The sequence below is a fragment of the Stegodyphus dumicola genome, chromosome 9 (genome assembly GCF_044657685.1).
Source record: "Stegodyphus dumicola isolate Sdum_Otavi_A_Nest chromosome 9, ASM4465768v1".
Lineage (NCBI taxonomy): Eukaryota > Metazoa > Arthropoda > Arachnida > Araneae > Eresidae > Stegodyphus > Stegodyphus dumicola.
The window spans coordinates 115,307,446-115,332,689 of record NC_140776.1 but is presented as its reverse complement, the minus strand read 5'-3'; positions in this window follow the sequence as shown (position 1 = coordinate 115,332,689).

Sequence of the window (25,244 nt, the reverse complement as noted above, 5' to 3'; positions counted from 1 at the left end):
ACTGATTTTTTTTCACTTTTTCTATTTGTTTTCTTTCCTTTCTTTTCAGATCCACTCCGATCTCTGAACCTCACTGATGTTTCCGATGTATATGACAGTTTTAAGAATACAAAGAGAGGATCTAGTAGAACTGTTAAGATGCCACTTAGATTGAACTTGATAGACTTGAATACTTAAAAGGGTGGAGGATGTTGGGAATGGCATCACTACGCCAACGAATCAAAGGCCAGATAGAGACTGAAGTCATGGGACTCTAGAGAAGGACGAGTAGTTGCGGTTTAGATAGCTAAGGACGATGTTTGCACGATGTAGCTAAATAGATATTTATTCATTTAACTTGTACAAATGTGTAAATAAACCTTTTTCCGGAAGTTTAAATACTTTAATTCCTCCATTTATGATAAGATAGCTGTTAATTCATCGGGTAGATGACTTATGAATCCTTTTTGAGCTAGCCATTGTTTGAACGTAACGCATTACGTAACACATAACACCACGTTTTACGACGTAAATGTTCACATCTAAGATCTCTGGACTGATTAGTTTCACTTTTGTTTTTCATATCTTGTAAAAATATCCTTAAACATAAAAGTCAAAGAACTTTCAAGCACAAAATCAACATCAAACAGGTGAGATAGTATCCAGAAACCAATTTATGAATATCTAATTAATTTTGCAAGAGGTTTTAAAGCATAACATTTTACCATACCAATTTGTCTGAGCGAAATGTATTTTCATTTTTAATGAAAAACAGAAAATACCTTTACTATTTTTTTCTACAGTTTCGCTTTGTATCTTTCGTCTTAAATAAGCTTATATAGTATGTATCTCTGGACTAACATTCAAACAAGTAATCTTCCGTATTTCTCTCATTTAAAATGTATTCGATGCTGTGATATTTCTCGTTCTTAAACTGTAGTAATATAGAACACAACAAATTGTATCTTTTATCATGATTATTTTATTAGCGATATTAAATTAGCATTATATTTTATCTTTCTGGACGTAATATACACTTTAAGCAATAAAAAATAAAGTAAAAAATTTTGAAATGATTTGGATTTTAACGGTCACCGAGAAGAAATTTGTTCAGGTATTTTACGTTCTCGATGAGCTTGCAGTCTACCAGTCTGCTGTTACACTCACTATTACTAACTTTTATTTACTTATTTATTTACTTTTGCCTTTTAAGCTTTATTATCAAGCATCATTTTCTTCGCACTTCGTACAATTCAAGAGTAGAATTACAAAAATTTTAAAAAGCAGCATAGGGTTCACGCCTTCACCATTTAATACAGTGCCGATAGCAATCAGCCTCTAACATTGCTATCAGAGATCAGGTGGTGAAGATGAGCATGGTAAGCTAACGTTGTTATATATTATTAATATAACATATGTTGTTATATATTATTGTGTACTCAATATAAGGTGTATATGTTATGTATTTATTTATTTAGTAAGATTTCGTAAGTATTGTAATATGTAATTTATTTGCAACAACGTAGGAATCTTTAGTTCATGGTCTGAAGTAGTACTGTATTGCACAATGTATACCGGTATTATATTATTTAATCATAGGTTTTAATTGATACTTAGTAGTTAGCCTTCTGTATTTTCACTGCATAGGCACTAGTCTTATGCTCTAATAATTCTGTTTGAGTATTTTCTGTATCATGCATCTGTAGGATTTTGTATGGCATCATGTATTACTATCTCTAATGTAATATTCTGTGTAACGTGTATAACATAGCCTTCTGTATTTAATTACATATGCACTAGTTCTATGTTTTAATTTTTCTATTTGAGTAATCTCTGTGTCATGCATCTGCAGGATTTTGTATCGTATAGTGTATTACTTTATTTTTGTAATGTCAATAATATTCTGCATTACATTGTATACCTGCAGGATTTTGTTTTGTCGGTATAATACCTGTTTGTAAGATTTGCATAGTATGAATTTATTTGTACATTCGTATATGGATTTACATGGCTATATGCAAATCATAAGATCCTGTATTATTAACTAAGTTTATATGTATGAACTTTAGTATGCATCGTGTAATATATACTTTCATATGTATAACGAGCAATTGTAACATACTGCTTAGCGTAATTGCATTGTGCACTTATTTGGCTGTGTTTTATCTTTTAAATTTATGCATAGCGTACTTTGTATTTTACTGGTAATTTCATAAAATTTTGGCAATGTTTCAATTCTTCAGTTCGCAGTAAAATATGTATTACCATATTATTCACTCAAACATAGTGTTTTTTTTTGTATATACTAGTAATATCGTTTAATTTATGTATAGTGTACTTTAATTTTACTCGTAATATCTTCCATTTTCTTTTTGTATTTTATTTTGCATTTTGGTTTGCATGCGAAAACAATTGTAACAAAAATACTCCTGATGATGTAAACAATTTCATATGTATTTACGCCCTTGTTTGGCTATGTTCAGTTTTTGTTGATATCAATAAGTACTGGGGCTGGGCGGTTGGCTGAACGTGCAACTCCGAGGGCATTTGGTCGGTATGACTGCTAGTCGGATGGTCTGGACGTTAGGTTTGGGGGTCTTGTGCGATACCCTTGTGTGGTCCCACTGGTCTCTGAATAAGGGTATACGTGGTGCTATTACCAATTAACCATAACGGTAAAGGGATGGTGCCCACGTCCTCCATTACTAAACTAAACTAAACTATATTATTATTATATTGTTATATATAATTACTTATATGTCGCTTGAGTCGTGTGAAATCATTAGGTGGAATATTAATTGAAGAACTGAACTGCTCGAAACTCACTGGAACGGTTCCTTGCAATAATGAAGCGTTACAAGGGATGAATAGAATGAGAAATTATAGAAAACCATCAGCTTCATAAATTAGAAAAGAAAAAATGTTAATAATATTAATAAAAGTAACTAAAATAAAATTTTTCTTTGTTTACCTAAGTAGAAATTAACTCTAAAAAATATAAATTACTTTTTTAGGAGCCTGTTAGCAGTTCAAGAAAGGAAACTTGGGTTTTGGCAGCGTGTGATGCAACGACGGTAGAAATTAAGCATTGCCATAAAAACGTCGTAACTCTGAAATAGTTTTCAGGTTTTGGAAATTCGGCCATTGCTTGAGTTTTTCGGAGAGCCATTGTTTGTGATTTCTCGGCTTCACAGAAGATGTTCTAAAGCATCCTAGAAAAGTCAAAGAAGATTTTCCTAAAACACAGTTAGCTGGGATTAAGTTTGAATACACTTTGTCTGAAGTTATCTAAAGTTTGTTAAAGACGGCTCTCGTGTTCCTCCTGATTTGATGAAACGATGCAAAACTCTAGGTCAACAAAAATCTGATGTACACATGTCTGACAAGTCTGCCTTGCGTTATGGAGGTCAAATAGCGTAAACAGAAATTGAAATAGACAAGATGGGATTAGTACAACAGCTTTTTCAATGCCACTATGCAGAGATCTGGTGATACGCGAAAGGTAAATCTAATGCTCTTAATCAAAATACTTCGGTACACTCACGCATGAGGGAAGGGCGGTTATCCAAGCACACTTTGACAGACGCACGGTATCTTACACCGAGAGAAATTCAAATTCTTGATGAGGAGTTCAGGCAATAACCGACAAGGCTTAGAAAATATCTCCGGCCCCTTGTGCTCAAGGGGTGAAACACAGAATGATTCGGTTGCTTTTTGGGTCTTTATAAAGAATTAGTAATATCTGAATATTCAGTCAAAACTTTATCGAACTTGAAAGGGTCTAAAAGAATGCTTAAGTTATGGCTATTATTTATTTGTTCATTTTATACATGTGCTAATTTCTATACTACCATAATTGCCTGATAATTAATTTTTATGTTATTTGATTACCTTACTATGTGTTTTATATTGTGGGTACAATTCATAAAATTCTACATGTAACTTTTTCAGTAATTGTGATTTTTGTGATTTTTCCTTAATTTATGATAACCAGTGTATGTTTACATTTGAGGGCTACATTTATTTATCAATTAATATGCAAAGAGAAAATTTATCCTCTCTTTAATCCTTGCAAAATTACAACAAATGTTTCGTGTATTTCAAGACTCATAAAGAAATCAAATTTTAAATCTGCATTTGCGCTCAACTCGACAGGTTTCGATAATACATAAGCAATAGACAAAACTATTTGGATAATTAAAATAAAATATTCCTTTCTTGAAATAAACTTCAAATAAAAAAATAAATCTTAAAGAATTTAGATTTTAAAGTGGCACCACTGGCTTTGTTAAAGATTTTTATGCTCTCGCTTTGAGTTCCCAGTTACCAGTCTATTCTTTAACTCATTCCTACTAACGCAGCTATTTTTGTCTTTTTTATTTTAATATTAAACATCGCGTTTTTCTCACTTATGCCACATAAATTTCAGACGCAAATCACAACATTCCAAAATCAGCATTTTTTAGAGTTCTCGACAGAGAGGTACCAATTTTCTACTTTTTTACTATCATTCTTCAATTTATCCTATCACTACACAGTTTGCTTAACCAAAGTGACCTACGCAACATCTTTGGGATTTTTAACGTTATTATTAAACATCACTTTCTCGCACTTAAAATTGAACAGCAAAATCATAAAATTGTTAAAAGTAGCATATGTTTAGAATTCCCGATATCGTGTTAATTGTTGCCATTAATTTTTGTTTTTAGCTTTTTCTCAGTTTAGCATATCAGATTCAATTTTCTTGGTAAGATATCCTACACCACACTTTTTTACTTTTTTTCCTGTTGTTATTAACAATTTGTCTTTCTAACTTTATCTACTAGATAATATCCTTTCTTTGCCCTTACATCGCATAACGTTCAACAGAAAATCACAAAATATTTAAAAATAAGCATATCTTTGGAGCTGACTAAGTGTTGCCATATTTTTTAATATAATCTATAAATGATTTCTTTATTTAAAAATTATATTTATCGATAACATTTGGTGGCAACATCTTTTTATTTGTGTTACTAATAACTTCTTGGTCGGCACTTTTTCGGATGGCCCAGACTTTCCTTTCCCCATCGATGACGAATAGCTGATAGCTTTGCGCTTTGTAATCGATTACGAAGCTTCGATACTTTGTTTACGTTTTATGTGGAATTGGGGTAAGGTTGTATATGGAAAATCTTGCGGAATTGATAAGGGCCGCTCTTCATATTTAATTTTTTTTTTCTTGCTGTATACGAGAGTGGACGCAATATGAATAAATCTCTATGCTACAGTCAATTATTTCCATTATTCGAATTAATTCATCTTGAGAACTTTAAAAGTCTTAATAAACAGTCTCATATTGCTGATACAAAAGTATTGGCTTTGTTCAATTCTCTTGTTAATAAAAAACAGCAATTGTTCATGTAATGACAGTAAAAAATAGTTAAAATTTATATATGTCTGTATTGTTGCCTTAGTAATAATGCATGATTATAAAATAAATATTAGAATCTACTGAAGTAATAATTACATATGTTAGAACACAAGAAAAGAATCTGAATTTGTATTTATTTTAGTGACCCGTATTTTTTTTTTTTTTTTTTTTATTATTATGTTCACAGAGTTCTTTTTTAAGTTTCCCCCAAACAGCAGAGATACGTAACCTAAATTTTGTACTGAACAGCACAAAATTATGTTCAAAGAAAAGAAATTAATAAATTCTGCATTGCCTACGATTGCTAGTTAAAAAAATCATGTTTTCCATTTCTTCACATCGAAAAATTATACTGGGGGGGAGACACCACTTCATTTGGCATTTGATGTTTTATATCAATAAAAATCCCATGGTTTTTAACCACTGATTCTAATTTTAATCCTTCTTCATTGTTAGCTTTTAAGGAAATTTGCTTCTCATTTGCATTTTGGTCTATTTCTGTCAATAGTGGTATTAATGATTTGGTTTTTATCATTTAACCATACTCTCCAGTTTCTTTCTGTTGCTTCTCTTTCCTTGCACCCAGTGTGCATGCCGTTCTGAATGCATTATTTCAGATTCAAAATGTATAGACAGGAACTGTATCAGGACGACAAAAGTGGTAATTTAACAACATTGGCATCAATTATCCCCTCTCTAAGACAACTTCGGTAGAAATATTTTTATAGCAGCTGTGTCTGGCTGTCTTACATACGGTTCACTGTATTTTGTGATTTAAAATTTATTAGCTCGTTATAATACTGATGAAATTTAAAGTTTTTTCTTAGTTAGTTCAAACAACCCATGTTATGGATCAAAAAGTAGTATCTTATGATTATTAGTCATATTATTAAAAATTTCAAAATGGCTTTTGGAAATTTTCTTTCTTACACAATGATTTGTAGTTTGGCAAAAAATCTTTCACAAGTTGGTCTTACTATGGCCAAGTATTGAATTTTGTTTCCGAAACGATAACCAGTAATTTTGTTTAGAGTCTAAAATCATTTCTATGGTATATGTAAATCTTTTTAGTTTTTAATATACTTCAGAAAGTCCTTTTCTTATGCCATAAGGCATGTGTAAAATAAGCTTATTTCCTTGTATTATTATTATTAAACCATTTAGAAGAAGCCTTTCTGACAATTGATCACTGAAACTTATGCAGTACCTTTCTGTTAATTAGAAAATAATTTTGGATAATAAAATAAATATATTAGAAAAGTATTATATTATTAAAATATTTTTTTAAAATATATTAAATTAATGTATTAGAAATCTCTGTAATTTAAAGCAAGCCTTCCGTTCTTCAACCACATGTTCATTTCCGATACCCAAAGGCTAATTCCATCATAATAACTTATCTTTTACCCGGTCATTATTCAGTGAAACCTTTCTATTTGAAAATTCTGTGATCATCCTTTGTAATAAAGGCCCAAGATACAACCTCCACCAACTGCGAAATGCATGGCTTTTTTTGTACAGGATCTCTGTGGCTGTTATTGGAAGGCACTAAATAGTATGTTCAAGCACTAAATAGACTTCCTTATTCTCTGTTTGTTATTTAGTGTGTGATATACTTTTGTGTATGTGTATTTGATAGTGTGTACATATATATATATACTTTTGTCTACCATTGGAAATAAAAATATATGTATTACAAATCTGAGTTATTAAGCACATTAAGGCTGTTTACACCTTTTGTTCCAAAACAGATATTCAAATTAAATACATTAGGCAATTTGTGTTTATCTGCATTTGTTTCAATAATAATGTTTTTGTTGGCATTAATTTCTCTAAGTAATTTAAACATGAGGTTGTTTAAGGCCATTTTTTATCTATTCATTTATTGAAATATTTACATTTATTACTTCTTATATATTAATATTTACATTTATTACTTTTTCCCCCATTAGATAATCCAAGAATTTTATACATCTTATAATTTATGGTATAGGCTTGTATATATGTAATATGAATTTTATTTTTTTAATTTTCCAGAATAAAAAAATTCTTATCTTCTACTTGTTATCTTATTATCGGATTGTTTTATAAGGTATTTCTCCTGCCTTCGTAGCATGCCTCGGCACATATTCGAGAGGTCCATGGTTCTAGTCGCGGGGAGGGCATTGCTCGTTTTTCACGTCTCTCAGCTTCCAAAAAAATCCTAATGTCTCTACAGTGTCTTCTTCAAAATAAACAAATAAATCTGATGGAATGAAAATATTTTGGTCATTAAAACTTTTTAATCACTGCTGTTTACATCTATATTTCTTTTTTCACATAATTTGAAGTTTCCAAGTAGTTTGAATGTTTTCAAACTAAGTTTCAGAGGAATTTTAGATATCGTGCAACTCCTCTGGGGCATCTTCAAAATCAAAATTTAAAACTATTTTTAATATCACTGGACATACTTAAAATAAAGAAATATTTTTATTCTATTGCTTTTGTCACAAAAAATAATATTAAGCAGATCTGTTTTTATGATTAAAATTATAATGAAATAATGATTTTCTTTTCACTTTCTGCATAAAATTCCCAAATTTTGTATTTCAATTCTTTTTTAACATTTATTTTTTTGAGGATGGAAATGCTTCTCTCTAAAAAATTACAATTTTAGAGTTTTTTCTGAATTTACAGATTTGAAGACATTTTTTTAAAAGCCACAATTTTTTAAATGGAGGAATAAATACAGCCCTGGCTTTTGTTATGTTTTATGCATTTAATAAATTTCCGCCCGACTGTTTATTAATTCTACCTAACACAATTAATCGATACTGGTTTCTATAGAATTTTAGCATCAATTCTACATAATAACATGAGTAATCTTTTTTAATTAAATTTTATCAATATTAACAAAATACTTTGGCACTATGAACTGAGAATTTTTTCCTTGACTTTTATCTTTTAATACTTTAGGAACTGGTCATTGATTTACATCTATAATAAAAGAAATAAATGCTTGTATGAGTTTTAACATATTGTTAAAAATGCAATAAACCTCAGCTCCTTTGTTGCATGAATAATGTTAAACCCCCTGTTAATTATTTTTTAGCATCTTCTATGTAACAGTATAGACTCCATGATTATTCCTTAAAATTGAAAGTATCAAAAATAGATGTAAATATGTATTGTCTTCTGCATTAACTTACAAAAATAAAAGTGTGAATATCTGAATGGAATTATATAGAAAGAGCTACAGGACGCTATGTTTTCATGATGGTCATTCCACTATACAGGAAATATCAAATCAAACAATAAGTGCAGGAAAAGGTTCAGTAAGAGTACATACTCTCTTCTGAAACAATACATTTGACTGTAGTTGTTCCATATGATATTCCTATACAACATCCCAAAATCTTGGTAAATAACTTTCTAAACCAAGATTACAGTGTAAAAAAAAGTAGTGGAAAAATGTTGTAGTCATGTAACTGGGCTACCATACATAAAAATTAAGCAGTGTTACAAGTGTTTTTATCTTAACTGCCTGTTACAACCAAATAACAAGCTATGAGAAAGAACATGCAGTGTCAGTACAGCTGGATGATCCCTTTTACAGACTTGCTAATTTGAAAACAAGTTAACCTGTAAAACTACCCTTCATACTGGTTTGCTTTAGATTCGTTTGGGAACAAATATGCCATTAAAGTCTGTACCAATCAATCAATAAACCTTGTTACAAGCAAGTTTTTTTTTGCAGGATGCTGTTCATAACTAGGCTTTCTTTTGGTGGTATAGCAACAACGAAGAGAGAAAGATTCCGGGTAATTTAAATTCAACTAACATAGCAAATTCCATTCTTCTGTAACTTTATAATTTGATACAGCTTTATTTTTCAGAATTTTATTCATACCACTATTTTATCCATTGCAGACAAATTCCACGAGTGCATATTTTAAAATTAATTTCACATTTAAAAAAGTATCATTTGTTTATAAATGATTTGTTATAAAAATAAAAATGAGTTATAAAAATCATTGTAACTTGGACAAACACACACACACAAAAAAAAAAAAAAAAAAAAAAAAAAAAGGAAAACAAAAAAAAAAAAAAAAAAAGAAAAGAAAGAAAACATACAAAAATGGTGATGCTGCTTATTAAAAACTGAAGAATTGTTACATGCACATACACATGGTTGACACAGTTTGGTGCATCCTGCGAAATTTGGTATGGTAATATGGTAGCAAAAACTTTTTTTTGTCATTTTGTATTAAAATTATTAAGGTTTTGACGGCTATGCTAAGTTACACAAAACAAGGTAACATACAGTAAGAGCTATGTACCTTAGGTAAAAGGATGCCTTTGAGAAGGTATTTCTAGGAGAAATTGACTTGTATTCACATAATACATAAGGAAAAACAGGAAAATCAGCTATCCCATTCATCAGTATTTGTACCTGAATCAAACATCCAGTGTTCAGCTATCTTATGTGCTAGCCTACTGGTACCAGTCAAAATAGACAGTAATGTAATACTATACAAGCTAAGTAGCATTGACTTATACATCACTAAAGAAATAAATACACTTCAGAAAACCTGTTTTAATTATAAGATTATTTTGAAAAACGTTGCTCGTGATAAAACTAAAGAATGAATTTTCTTTACACACTGACTGTTAAATTATTATATTTCAAATCAACAGACTGCATTTATACAATAAGACAGGATGAAAAATACAGTAGTCATTGAGGCAATTGTTGAGTTTCTGAAGAAACAATAAAAATTTTCAAATCTATCATAGTATACCCTGTTTAATGTTTAATATAGTATGGAAGGTTTTGTAAAGCATCAGCTATTTAAAAAAAAAGCATGCAATAGCTGACAATGAAACCAAATAAAAATCAAACAGAACTCTATTACACGTTATGCAACAAAATTAATGAATATGAACGTCTATAAACATTTTTTTTCTTTTTTTTTAACTTGGACCAGATCTGGAAACATCAACTAGATCTTAGGCAATAAAATTAATAAAAATTTATGTTGATAAGTACTTAAGAACAAATAGAACAAAATGGCCAAACTTTCAACTAGATAACCAAATAAAGTGTTTGCGTTCTAGAGGATTTTATTTACTTCACATACATACATACATTATCTTTACATTTACTTTCATAACTCGTATCATACATAACATACTTCATAACATACTCTTATCATCGAATGATTATGATTTTCTATAGTAATAAGCAAATTTTTTTAACAGTTTCTACTTCGTGTCTGCAAAGTATTCCTTTAAATTGCAAGGTTTCACGATATTAATTTTCCTACTGACAAAGTTCATACACGAATCCAAACATTAAAACCTTCGTAATCGATAAACAACGGCCATTTCATTATCGATGGCAAAAGTCTGCCTATCGATAGTAAAAGGAAAGTTTGGGCCATCCGAAAAAGCGGCGACCTAACTTCTTTAGAAATAATATATGTCGATAATATCTGGTGGCAATATCTTTTCATTTGTGGTGCCATGCATTTTGCTTTTATATTCTCTATGTATCATTTCTTTACAAGTAATACATATCAATAAATTTGGTAGCAGAGGCCTTTTATGTGAAAAAAGGATATATTAGCTAAATGATTTCTTTATTAAAAAAATGTATGTCGATAACCTTTGATGGCAACATCTTTTTATTTGTGTTAATAATAATTTCTTTAAAAATAATATATATCGATAATATTTGGTGGCGACATCTTTTTATTTGTGGTGGCATATATTTTCTTTTATATTCTCTATACATGATTTCTTTAAAAAATACAGATCGATAAATTTGGTAGCAATATCCTTTTATTTGAAAAGTGAGGATCGATATTTGTAGCACTTGCTCGTAGTACCGATATTTTAACTGTATAGAATTCACAACTTCAATGACTTTATTCTTAGAGAGAATAAGTGTGCTCTTTTAAATGCAGTTTTAATGCACGTTAAAAATTATTAATATGATTATTTGTGTATTTTAGTCTATTTTTGTGATTAAAGAATAATTAATAAAGTTTTATATAAAAAAACTTATTCTCTAGTACTAATTGAGTAAGCTCAGAGAGTGTACTTTTCATGATAGCTAGTTAAAGGAGCTTAATTTACTCAAAACTTAAATTGTTTACCTCCGATTAAAATGCAGGGACATCTTACGCTTCACCTTTTGACCGTAGGGATTGGCATCCGGGTACTTAATTGAGTCATCCTTAAGTGGCCCATTAGCTCTCAACCACGTCTGGGAATCGACTGCAGACGTTATTGGACAGCGAACGCAGGAAGGAGGGCAAGTTGCGACGGGCGACAACCTTGTTTCGTGATGTCATCGACACTATCACCGCTTGTTCGTTGTCTGTCATCCTCTGTGTGGGAATACTTTACCGGCTTCGAGTTGATGCTTCACCCTCTAATGCTAATTACTTCACAAGTTAACTTTATACAGTAGATGTATGCAAAACCAATGATTGAAAATAAACTGCATTAGCAGGAGCTTTCGAGAAAACCTTTGCTGTCATGTGGAATATCGATTACTTTGCTGTTACAGTTACTTAAGAAGTTCAACAGTATGAAGCAGGTACATATGTCTTACAAAGGCATCACAATTTATAATAAGGTAAAGTTTACCAATTTAAAGTTTATTGGTTTAACATGAAACGGATTAAATTTGCTAGTTATCATTCAATCGATTTTAGATCATTCGCCAATGTTTTAGCATGATATATTGATTATTTCTCACACGCGAGTGTACTAATTACTACATCAATCAAAACATGCGTCACGTTATCGTAACTTAAGAATAAAATCATCAAGTAATTTATTTAAGAAAGTAAGGTAAGAAATATAATTTGAATGAGTTTTCTTTATTAAATTATTTGTGGCTATAAGTATTTTCTTAGGATTTTAAGACGCTGTGTTAGGTTATCTGGATACGGCAAAGTACACTACTGCCTGAGGAGAGAGTTGCTTCTGGTGGCAATATCGTGGAGGCCTTTCTAAGGGATACTGGCTCGTATTCAAGCGACACGTGGAAAATACCAGCAATGCAGTCAGCCGTTTCGACTGAGGTCGAACCCAGACTTCCAACTGCCAGTATTCAGCTGTCTTAACCACTTGCCCACTAGTGAGGCAGAATTTTAAGATGTCGGACAGAATTATTTTTAAATCTGTAACTCCACATCAACAACTTAAGTTTTGCAGAAATTTTTGTTTGAATTATGCTATACATCAGTATAAGTAACACAACATAGTTGATTCAATTGCTGATAACTCGAAATATTAGCATTTTCCCCCTTTCATATTCAAACACGTAGATGAAAATCGCAAACAAGAAGTAGTTTTAAACAGACCACAGATAACACAATGCAAACATCCCCTCACAAATAAAACTTGTACTTTTCATCAAAAACGAATAGGTACAGATAGAAGCTAGCAGAACATCTTTGAAACACCGCAAGTGATTGAGGTATTGCTGAAAATAGCTAACTGTTAAACTTCAGCACCAGATTTGAAGGAAAACACCTAGGAGGGCGGCTTGAGGGTCTCCCACCCCTCTTCACCTACCATTAACCTCATTAACCTTTTAAGAAGACTTTTGTCTCGCCTATTGAGTGCTGACTTGCAGCACAGATACTATATAAACACTCATGCTTTCTCCAGGATTCGAACCCAAGCCATCGGCACAGAAGTTAGCTTCACTAACCACCAGTCAAAATCTTTCCAAAACGGTATCTAACAAAGAAGGATCACTGTAAGATTTTTCTTTTATAGAAAAAATGGACCAGTTAATCGTAATGCAGTTAATAACACAAGCTTGCGATGGCTGTGTTTTCTAAGTGTTCTTAATTGACTCTTATGTAAATTTAGGCGAAGAAACAACCTTGTACTTGGCATAGATTTTAGTTGAGAAGTAGTGCCATCTGTTGGCAGAATGATAATGAAAGTAGAAAAATTAATTAGAAAAGAGATGGGAACGACTGGATTGGAATTGAAAGCATTGGCTAAACAAGAAGAAGGGAGACTAAAGACAAAGATCGCCTCTATGGGATGCTTTCTCTAAAACTGGGGGCGAAATTCCACAGTTAATGTGGCGCCACTATACGACTAATGACTATCCTCCTGCACCTTGGTGAAAAATGCTAATTAAAAATGGTGCCAGTACCTTTTCCAAGCTGACCCGGCCGGTAAGACAGCTTCATTCGGGCAATACTTGAGTTCTTAACCACGATGGATTCATGGACTTGGTTGGATGTATAATCTGGAACATGTATAAGTGGGCTAAATAGTAGAAATTCATCATAGGTTAATATAGCACAAGTAGTGCGGTTTGAGGTATAGTCCCACCTCACTAAATGTGCAGGTCCGCTCCTCTGTTAGGTGGCCGCAGGCCACGAGGCATAGGTTCCTGGGCCGAAGCCATATCCCAGACTAAAAAGAAATATGAGTAACGAGTCCTAACATGACAGATAAGCATTTCAGTAATCCATGAAGCAAGTGCATGAAAGAGTAAGCCCGTGAAATTCCATTTAGCAAGTCCATCAAAAAGTAGAAACGAAAGGAAAATTAGATGACATGGTGAGTGGAGATAGCATTTCCGAAGGAAGAACAAAAATAAGTTCACTGTAGTGAGAATGAGGCTAGCGAGTAATGCCGAACTCCAACATGTGGTGTTGCGGTTATGGTCACGTGGCGAGCCAGAGTGAAGGAATCTAGTGACTGGTGAAACCACAGAAGGAAAAACAGACGCTTTATTGGATGGGAAAATCATACGCCAATGGATGGCAGCACATAAGTACAGAAAGATGCACAAATTAAGTAGGAATGAAGGTTTTAAGATAATTGTAAAACAATAAAAATAAAAAAATGTACGAGGGATAAGTGAAGGAATTGAGTCAGATATCATATAAATTAGAAAAGAAGCAGCCAAAAATGTGGGCTTGGGCGTATTGGAAATAGAGAAATTCTGCCATAATTATTAGCAGATCAAATAACAGGAAATCCAAATTACTGATTACCATTATTTAGAGCATTGAGTTCCGCAGTCAATTGGAATAAGACTAGAAGTTGTCGGTAATATTATTACAGTTCTTTAATAGATAAATAAGCAGTTTAAAGATATTATTAATAATAATAATACGAGGGTTGGGGCAAAAGTCATGGCAACTGCTTTTTTCTTGCAGATATGTAAACGGATCATAAAACGTATATGTGTCGTATGGAAGTTCTGCAGGCATAGTGTGTATGAAGAACAACAGATGGCTCTGTGATAGCTGGCTCTGTGCTAGCGAGGCTTCTGAAACCAGTCAGTTGGTGAGTGTCGTGCGAGATGGAAGTAACCTGTGTTGAGCAGCACGCTTATATCAAAATAGACGTTCTCCGAGGGAGAAATACGGTGGAATGTCACAGTGAATTAGTAGAAGCCCTTGGGAATAATACCCTATTATATTGCGCAGTAGCACGGTGAGTAGGAATGTTTCAGCAAGGACGTAAGTCAACCAGTGATGAGCAACGTTCGAGACGACCGGTGAGTGTGTAGACCGACTTAGCACCTGCCGTCATCGAGCACCTCATGGATGAAGACAGACGATGGACGTTACTGGAGTTAGAGAGGGCAAGTGGCATCGAGAAACGCACCGTCCACAAGATATTGCGTAAAGAGCTAGCGTCAGAATCCTTTCCCAGTCAAATTGAAGGTGATCGTCGCGTATGACGTCAGGGATGTCATTGTTTGCCACTTTGTTCCTCATGACAGAACAGTTACCGCACAATACTACAGGGACTTCTTGGTGCAAAAGGTACGACGTAGCGTTCGGGATAAACTTCCGGATCTTGTGGACAGTGCAATAATTCTGCACGACAATCCAAGACCACATAAAGCAAAGTGTGTATGGCAGCTACTCCGACGTTGGGGATGGGAAGAATTGGAGCACCCACCGGTACTCTCCTGACCTTTCGCCCTTTAACTTTGATCTCATTCCCAAGATTAAGGAACCAATACTAGGTAGGCGGTTTGCAACACGAGAGGACATTGCTAATGCTGTGCGCCAACAGATGACCCGATTCACACATGGTTAGGTAAGTACTGAGACTGATGGTATTCAGCACCTCCCACATCGTTGGCAGCGTGTGGTGACAATAGCAGGGGACTACATTGAGGTTTTTTAGGCCCAGGTTTGTCATGTCAACTTTATGTGTATTGTGTTATTCTTTTGCACGGTGAAGGCCATATTTCCCTGTATACTACTGTAATAAATTCGTGTGTTACGATATTTCAGTGCTATTCATTTTCCATTACATGTAGTTAAGACCTTGTCCTTTCGTCTGTATATGTCACATTTTCCAACCGGACTGGTATCTTCAAGAAAAAAAAATAGTTGCCATGACTTTTGCCCCAACCTACGTACATTATTTCCAAAGACATTGAAATTCAGTAATGATATACCTGAAGTTAAATATGGCATGGTTATTGGAGATGTTTGCGTTGCTTACACTGTTGCGAGACTTACTATTACTATTATTTTCAATTCTCCTATTGGAAGTTTTCTAGGTTCTGTAAGGATCTTAAGTTTTACTAACGTTTATTTTATTTTAAATCTTTACTATCACTTCTTATTTTCTACTTCCGGCCAGAATTATAAGCGTGAAGGAGTTTATGCAAAGTTGTCTGGCGAACGCCAAGTATTTAAGTGTGGCCTTTTTGCCAAGCAGAAGAGAGGAAGCCGTGAGTTCGAAGCAGGCCGCTTACCTTAGAAGTTACGCAGTTGCTACTTTGCCTTCCAGGCCAGAGGTTTTAATCCTCTTGATAAATTAAACGTATTGTAGTGTTTACAGTCTCTGTGCTACATACGCTTTCTGTTATTATAAGGCCAATCTTATTCTAAAGTTAAATTAGAGTTTAGTTTTATTTTGATATCTTTTAAGTTAGACCCCGAGTGGAGGGTCATTGTATTCCGAAGTACGGAAGTCATTGTATATAAAGAAAAAAATAAAGGGTTTTGTATACCCTTCGTCTGTATCCTGTCTACTTACTACAATTAGTGAACATAGCTTTAGTAAGCTCTCTGTTCTAGTCAGGTCATTGTATGTTTCCGAAGAAGGTTAGAAGAAACATTGAACCTGATAGTGGCGCCCGACGAAGAATAACCATGGCCGAGTTTCAAGAAGAACCTGTGCTGCCTGCAGAAACAGCTCAGAATCCAGAAATGCCAGCTGCCGCCCTGGAAGGATTTGGGTATATTGTCCAGACCATGCGCGCTTCGATGAAACCAGAAGCAACGTTTAATGGACACTCACAGGTAACCAGTTTTTTGGAAAAATTGGATGACCACTTCATGCTCTACCCCGTGCACGAGTTTCAAAAAGTTACCTTAGCTACCAGCGCTTTGAGGGGCCAAGCGCTTAACTGGTTCAAATGTATCGGCAGAAGTCTCTTGGGTCAAGCAGGAAGTCCCACCTATACCTACGAAAATTTCAAGACTGCCCTACTAAAAGCCTTCCCTGTTGTAAGGGATCGTGCGAAATTAGAAACAGAACTTTTCAGTATATATCAACAAAGAATGGAAAACCTCTCCAGGTTTATTTTAAGAAAAATTCACGTTTTCAAGCTCTTGTATGGAAACCGTCCGGATCCTGAAATAATTCAAGTGATTTTGCCGAGGTTACTACCCCAAGTGCAAGACTTTATTGAATTGAGAAATCCGACTACACTGGAAAAATTATTTGAGCTAGCAATCCAGTTTGAAAGTAGAAGAACGGCGGACGTCGAAAGAAGACGCCAATATCAACAGCGAAACCAATTTGGTACGCCAAGACTACAGCAAACTCAAGCACATGGCTACGGAGAAAAAGCGAATCAGTGGGCAAGGAAACCCGAGCATTCAAAAACAGCCGGCGAACGTCGACAGTTCAATAGCAACCCAGGAAAAAAGTCTCAAGGCCAGTGGAGAAAGAAGGAAAGCACCGAAAGAAAAAATAATTTAAACTAAAACGGATTTCTGCTGACGAGAGGGTGCGGAAATCCGAAGGCCACGAAAACCCCTCTTCCTACAAGTTAAATACAGTAATGGTGAAAAATTTAACTCTTCCGAAGATTGAAGTCTTGGTAAATAATATCCCGGCCACCGCACTCCTGGATACCGGCGCGCAGTGTTCCTGTGTGGCAGAAGTCTTTTTTAGAAAGTATTTTCGCAAATACCGCATATATAATGCGGATAATACAACAGTATTAGCGGCGCAAGGAGAACAATGTAAGTGCGTAGGTAAAGTACCTTTGTACATCCGTATCAAGGACGAACAAGTAAAGGTGATGTTTTTTATAGTAAAGAATTTGCAAGCACACTTAATACTAGGAATAGACTTTCTTTCAGACGCACAAGCTACACTGGATTTTAATGAAGCGTCTCTTAAGCTGACGATGAAACCAGTGCGTGTAGAAAAGGTTGAACCGCCAAGGGTAAATCTCGACCACCTGCCTAATAACGAGCAAGATAGAATCCGACAAGTGGTTAGTGAATTTGCTTCCTTATTTAGTGATATTCCAGGATTTACCCAGGTTACTAACCATAGTATTGACACCGGAGATGCATTGCCGGTTCGTCAAAAACCATACCGGTATGATAAGAATAAGGAAAAAATTATAGAATGGCATATTACCGATATGCTACGTAAAAAGATCGTAACGCCTATCTCAAGTAGTTATGCTAGTCCGGTGGTTTTATGTAAGAAAAATAATGATTATCCTTTGGAGCATCCAAAAAGGTGGAGATTCGCTATTGATTACCGTAAATTAAATTCCATAACGAAATATCCGGTATATCCGTTACCGATTATAGAAGAAATTTTAAGGAACATAAAATCAACCAAATTTATGACAACTTTAGACTTAACGAATGGTTATTTTCAAATAGGGATCAGGCCTGAGGACGTGCCTAAGACTGCTTTTATAACCAAGTCTGGCACTTATGCATTTTTGCGAATGCCGTTTGGCCTTTCAGGCGCCCCAGCAACATTTCAGCGATGCATGGACATTGTGTTAAGACCTGTTCTCGGAAAGTCCACATTTATCTATTTAGACGATATCATTATTACTAGTGATAATCTAGACTAACATGTACAGGATTTAAGACAGGTGTTTTCTTTATTAAATGAGGCCGGTCTAAAAGTTAATGTCGAAAAATGCAAATTTGCAGCCCCTGAATTAAAATATTTAGGTTACAAAATATCGCAAAAAGGGATCGAGACAGATGAATCAAAAATAATCGCTGTACAAAAGTATCCGACTCCAAACACGGCAAAGAAGCTCTCTTCTTTTCTAGGACTTTGTTTATATTATAGGTCCTTTATAAAAGATTTTGCGGCTATCGCTGAGCCATTGTTAAAATTAAAAAGGAAAAAGGCAAGATTCTCGTGGACGGCCGAAGCCAATAGTGCTTTCGAAAAATTAAAACAAGCATTAACGCAAGCCCCTGTGTTGAAATTTCCTGAAAAGGATGAAAATTTAGAAATTTCAGCGGATGCTTCGGATTATGCGGTAGGAGCGGTACTTTCGCAAAATCAGCAGCCCGTGGCATTTTTTAGCCGAACTTTAAATCAAACACAAAGAAACTATTCCGCGACCGAGAGAGAGGCACTTGCAGTTCTGTTAGCAGTGCAAAAGTTCCGAGTCTATTTTGGAAAGGCGCCGATAACAGTATATTCTGATCATGCGGCGGTAACTAGATTGTACTCTGGGAAAAATTTATCCCCAAGGTTAATAAGATGGGCACTCAAGCTGCAAGAATATAATCTGGTAATCAAGCATACCCCCGGAAAGGAAAATATCGTAGCAGATGCCCTGTCACGAATTAAATTAGACGAACAGGGTAATACCGTAAAGGTTGCAATGCTGACAGCGTGTACAATAAATTCCCGAGAAACTGTAATAACCGAACTGGGTAAGGATCCTGAGTTTAGAAGTATTTATGAGTATTTGAAGGATCCTGAAAATTTTAGCCACCAAGATATTGTGGCGATAAGAAATAGGGCGGCCCATTACGAACTAATAGATGGTCTATTATTTTATACAAAAACTACGAATTCAAACAACGAATTTCGACCTGTTATCCCAGCTAGTCTTAGATTAAATATCCTGCAAGAGCTCCATGACAGCCCTTTAGCTTCTCATGCTGGTATTCGAAAAACTACTCAACGCGTACGCGAGGCAGTCTACTTTCCTGAACTGCAAAAGTTAACAAGGGCGTATGTCCAGTCCTGCCCAACATGTCAAGCCGTTAATTATATTAATTTCCGCCCGGCCGGGTTTCTAAATAGTATTAAATCCGAATTTCCAAATGAAATAATCGGCATCGATTTATTGGGCCCTTTCCCAAAAAGTCAGTTAAACAAAAGTCGCTATCTCCTTGTTATAGTTGATCATTTTAGTAAATGGACCGAAATTGTTCCCTTAAAACGAGCCTCCGCGAAATTAGTTACCGATTCTATTTTAAATAAATATATTTTAAAATACGGGGCGCCCCTAAAAGTTATATCGGATAATGGTCCTCAATTTGTAAGTAATATATTTGAAGACATGTGCCAAAAACTGGGCATACGTCATTTAAAAATGGTCCCGTATCGGCCGCAATCAAATATAGCGGAACGGGTCAACAGAAATATAGTGAAAATTATCCGTAGTTATGTTAAAAATTTTCATAAAAGCTGGGATAACTATGTCAATGAATTTGCTTTCGCCCTTAGGACCGCAAAACATGATACAACGGGCAAAACTCCTGCTGAGTTATTTCTAGGCAGAAAGGTTATAACACCGTTAGATAAACTATTTTATGTGCAACAAAGAGCCCCAGAATTTAAAATGGGTGATATAGAAAAACTAATAAAAGAAGCAAAAAAGAATACGGAAGTAGCACAAAGAAAACAAAAATTGTATTATGACTTGAAACGACGGGGAGTAACTTATAAAGTAGGGGATGAAGTACTAAAAATTAAGCATTCACTTTCTTCAGCACCAGAAGATAAAACTGCCAAATTTTTTCCACGCTTTGAAGGACCATATGTTATAGAAAAAATAACTCACGCTGTTGTAGTATTAAAGGCAAGAAATGGTGAAACCTGTTCCGCAAACATTGACCAGATAAAACCATTCTATGACCGTAATAAAATGCAAATCTTTTCAGATCTTTTGCAGGATCCGGTACGGCAGACACCGCAGGTACAAGTTCCAGAGGTGGGAAAACGACAAGTACAAGGGCAAGCCAATGAGAGACAGAAGCAAGTGAAAAGAAAATTGCCCCGCGGAAAAATTGAAGGTACAAAGAAAAAGAAGCCGTTCCACCGTCCAAAAAACAGAGTTCACGAACACCCCCAGAATGAAGAAGGGAGAAGGACGACGTATGTGGAAAAGACCGGGAGAAAGGACGGCAACTATAACCCGGCTGTGAAACGGAAGATTGACTCATCCGACAGAACTCTCCGCAGCAAAAGTCGCCGAACTGCGGAAGGGCCATCAGCGGCGGAGGAAAAAGTACAAGAAAAATTTGAACGGCCAACAACGAGGTCCAAGCAGGATCACGACAGAAGTTTCCCGGTTCCACCAAGACCAGCTGCCTTCAAACGGCCAAGACCACAAGCAGAGGACAGAAGGAAGATGTTCAAGGGTGGCCGTAGTGGTGAAAAACGGAAGCTTCCAGAGGAAAGCACTGAAGGGCGAGCCCGTACAAGAAGGAAGATCAACCAAGCTACGGTCTGCAGCACCTTTAAAGACTGGGCCCAGAAAAGGATGTCTGAATATTACAAAGATAAGTAAAATTTTATGTTACTGTACAAACTTAAGTTAATCTTTCATTCTTACTGCAAGTGGCAGATTTCAAGAAGTTTTACCTCATGCGAGGTCTACCTTTATCGCCAAAAGGGCGAGAAATGAGTTGTGACCGATTTTCTTATTATGTTTTTCAATTACTCGCGCGTAAAACTAAAGTTGATGTATAATAGCGTTGTATAAAGACTTAAATATTGTAAAAAGTTATTGTATAAATTTTATTTAAAACATTCTAACAAGAAAGAAGTTTTAGTCTGAAAGACTTTTTGAAATGTAGTATTATTTCAATGTAGAAAGAATTGGCACTTGCTTTGAAAAGAATAGAAGTTAACAATGTACTACTAATGTATGTTTTCAAATGTGTAAAATTAACGGCATCTTGATATGTTCTTGTATACATGTGAACTGTTATTTTGAATGTTTAGAAATAACGTGATATGGTAAAAGTGAAAGTAATGTTAAAAAATTTGTTATTCGTGTGACTGTAAAGATTAAATCATGGTGAATATGTGTTAAAGGTTGAATGATGTAGTTAGGCTCTCTGACGCTACACTTTAGAGTTAGCCACTTTCAGAATAGTACCTCAGGGTCTAGAGTTGAAATTAGGGTGTGTTAAGAGGTCTCGTATGTTGAATTTTAACACGTTAGTGTTTTGATTGTAGGAGGAAGTGTTGAACACATAGACAGAAACACATTCGTGTTTGGTGTTTTTACAACACATGTCAGAGAGCACGGGGAGAGATAATTAAAATAGTCATGAATGAAATAAGAATGTTAAGAAAAGTATATTCTATATGTTATTTGCAATGTCATTCTGTAACATTTCATTAAACTAGTTTTCCTTCCAGATCTCTGGAAGGAACCAGAATTGAATAAAGCTCCTGTTTTGATGCAGTACAGATGAAAAAGAAAAAAGATTGTTGTATATTCCGGGAGCTGCTATTGTAACAAATTTCTTTCTTTTAAAATTTTGTAGTTTCTAGCTAAGTTATGATTGTAAAAGTTTGGCCTCGCGTTAGTTTCTAGAGCTAAAAGTTTTCAACAAGGTCGTTTTAGACCTCAGTTTCAAACTAATTAACTCTGGCGGGAAGTATGTAAGGATCTTAAGTTTTACTAACGTTTATTTTATTTTAAATCTTTACTATCACTTCTTATTTTCTACTTCCGGCCAGAATTATAAGCGTGAAGGAGTTTATGCAAAGTTGTCTGGCGAACGCCAAGTATTTAAGTGTGGCCTTTTTGCCAAGCAGAAGAGAGGAAGCCGTGAGTTCGAAGCAGGCCGCTTACCTTAGAAGTTACGCAGTTGCTACTTTGCCTTCCAGGCCAGAGGTTTTAATCCTCTTGATAAATTAAACGTATTGTAGTGTTCACAGTCTCTGTGCTACATACGCTTTCTGTTATTATAAGGCCAATCTTATTCTAAAGTTAAATTAGAGTTTAGTTTTATTTTGATATCTTTTAAGTTAGACCCCGAGTGGAGGGTCATTGTATTCCGAAGTACGGAAGTCATTGTATATAAAGAAAAAAATAAAGGGTTTTGTATACCCTTCGTCTGTATCCTGTCTACTTACTACAATTAGTGAACATAGCTTTAGTAAGCTCTCTGTTCTAGTCAGGTCATTCTATGTTTCCGAAGAAGGTTAGAAGAAACATTGAACCTGATAGTTCTACTAGGTGAATATGATTAGAACTACTTGCACAAGCAGGTGATTTGTCCTTGGTTATTGGAGATGTTTGTTTTACTTACACTTGCGAGACTTACTATTATTATCAATTCTGCTATTGGAAGTTTTCTAGGTTCTACTAGGTGAATATGATTAGAACTACTTGCACAAGCAGGTGATTTGTCCTTGGTTATTGGAGATGTTTGTTTTACTTACACTTGCGAGACTTACTATTATTATCAATTCTGCTATTGGAAGTTTTCTAGGTTCTACTAGGTGAATATGATTAGAACTACTTGCACAAGCAGGTGATTTGTCCTTGGTAATTGCCGAACTTTCCCACGCTTGAGATGTAAAGGTTCTCCCTGTCAGGGCTTGTGCAAAGCCGACTCCAGAGTTAATCTCTTCTGCTTGGTATATGGAAATTTTGAGCAACCCCTTATAGGAAGCAGGGTTTCCGGATTCTCAGCAGGTGGGATTTTCGATCCTTCCTACTTTTGAGCTATCTTGTGTCCGAGGCAGCACGTGACACGTCTGGAGTTAAGTTTACAGTTTTCGGAGAAATGGAGTTACAACTGACAGTTGTGTCACTCAGATACTTGTTGTTTCGATATTTATTTTTTGATCTGTATGGGGAACTGCATGAGGTCCTTGATATCATAGATTCTTTTAATTCCGTCACTAGGAAGAAACCAGCGTTAGGAAAAGTGGCATAGGTGCTCTTGTACGGCGCTTAGTCAGTTGGGTAACCTTCTGAACTGGGAAACCGTTACTCTGTATAGCTTTTTTGAATTTGATCATGATGTATGGGTGAGGGTAAACCTCTTCATAATATTTTAGTAGGTCTTCGAGATTTAAGACTAATTAGATAGTGATCCAAAAGCAATTAAAATTCTCTAGGCAACTGACACAACCGTTAAGGCGACATAGCAATTCAGCATCAGTCATTTGAGATAGAGACTCTGTAGAAACATTTCAGTAGGATTGATCCTCATAGGGGGAAATACTAGAATATTTGTCTTTATACATTTTGCTGCGTAGGATTACTAACGTTAGATGTTACATTAGTAACAAAAGCATTAAAATCATCAACCTTTGGATTTCCGTCGATGTTTAAGACATCAAATTTATTGGAGGTTTAATATATTTAGCAGCATTATCGATTTTTAAGGGTTTGGCCGTTTTGGGGAACGAAATAAATCCATCATTAACTATTTTAACACCTAGCTACAATATTTTTCTTTTAATCTTAGTGCTATTAACATTTTTGACAAGCGTTAGTATCAACATCAGGGAGGACAAAGCCTGTAAATTTAATAAAACTCTGGTACTTACCCCTTTGGAAGTCCATTTGTTCCTTGTCTTTCTTGACCATTTTAGTCAGTTCATCGATGAGATATCTTTGATTATTCTGTCCAGGTAATTCATGCTTCTTGGCACATCGGATTACACCGCCTAAGTTAGTAATTTCAAGAGCCAATCAATCAATATATTCTACGTAGGTCGGGTAATTTTGCATAGGTTCTTTCGTACAGGCGACATCAGTCAGATCTGAAGCAGCGTTAATTGCCGATGCCGATGGGAAGACTATATGGAAAAACTGGTTGCAGGAGTTTAAACTAAAACACGGGTTGATTTGTAACTCGTGAATAATCAAAAAATGCAATTGTTTGTTTAGGGTATCCTTTTATCAGATTCACTTTTACTCATGTTAATAATAAAATACTTCATAATTTATATGACTCGTAGTGTCGGTAATAATTCGCGTTCTCTCATCGATTTATTTATATTTCTTTCCAATGCTCAGTGATTGAATCCCTTGTAAGTAGTAAATGAAGCATTTTAATAGCGAAAAATTTCGAGTATCATATTCCAACGAAATATTTATTTTGATAGTTCCCGAAACCATTTTGACTATTTTTGTATGACGTCTGTACGTACTGATAGAATAAAGAACTCTTTTTCCAAAACAGATTGTAAAATGGATTTAAAATGAATTTTCCAGGTTTTTTTTCACATATGTATGTATGCATCTCCGGTAACACAAAAACGATTAACTGAAGAACGCTGAAATTTTGTGTATGGGGCTGATGTAACATCTAGCTGATTACCTCTTTGTTTTTATTGCAATAGACAATACCAAAAGTATATTACATATTTGCATAAATGTTTTAAATACTAGCCCCATAAAATATTAAGTTTGAAACATTAGACAAAGATTGATTAATATATTTTTTATATTTTTTCCTTTTTTTAATTTAATAGTTTACACTACTTCTTACACTTTCTTCGCTTTTCTAACAAAAGTTTGGTTTACAACTTAGGCTTAAAATATTATTTCTTTTTTTTCCTACTTTTAATATACAGA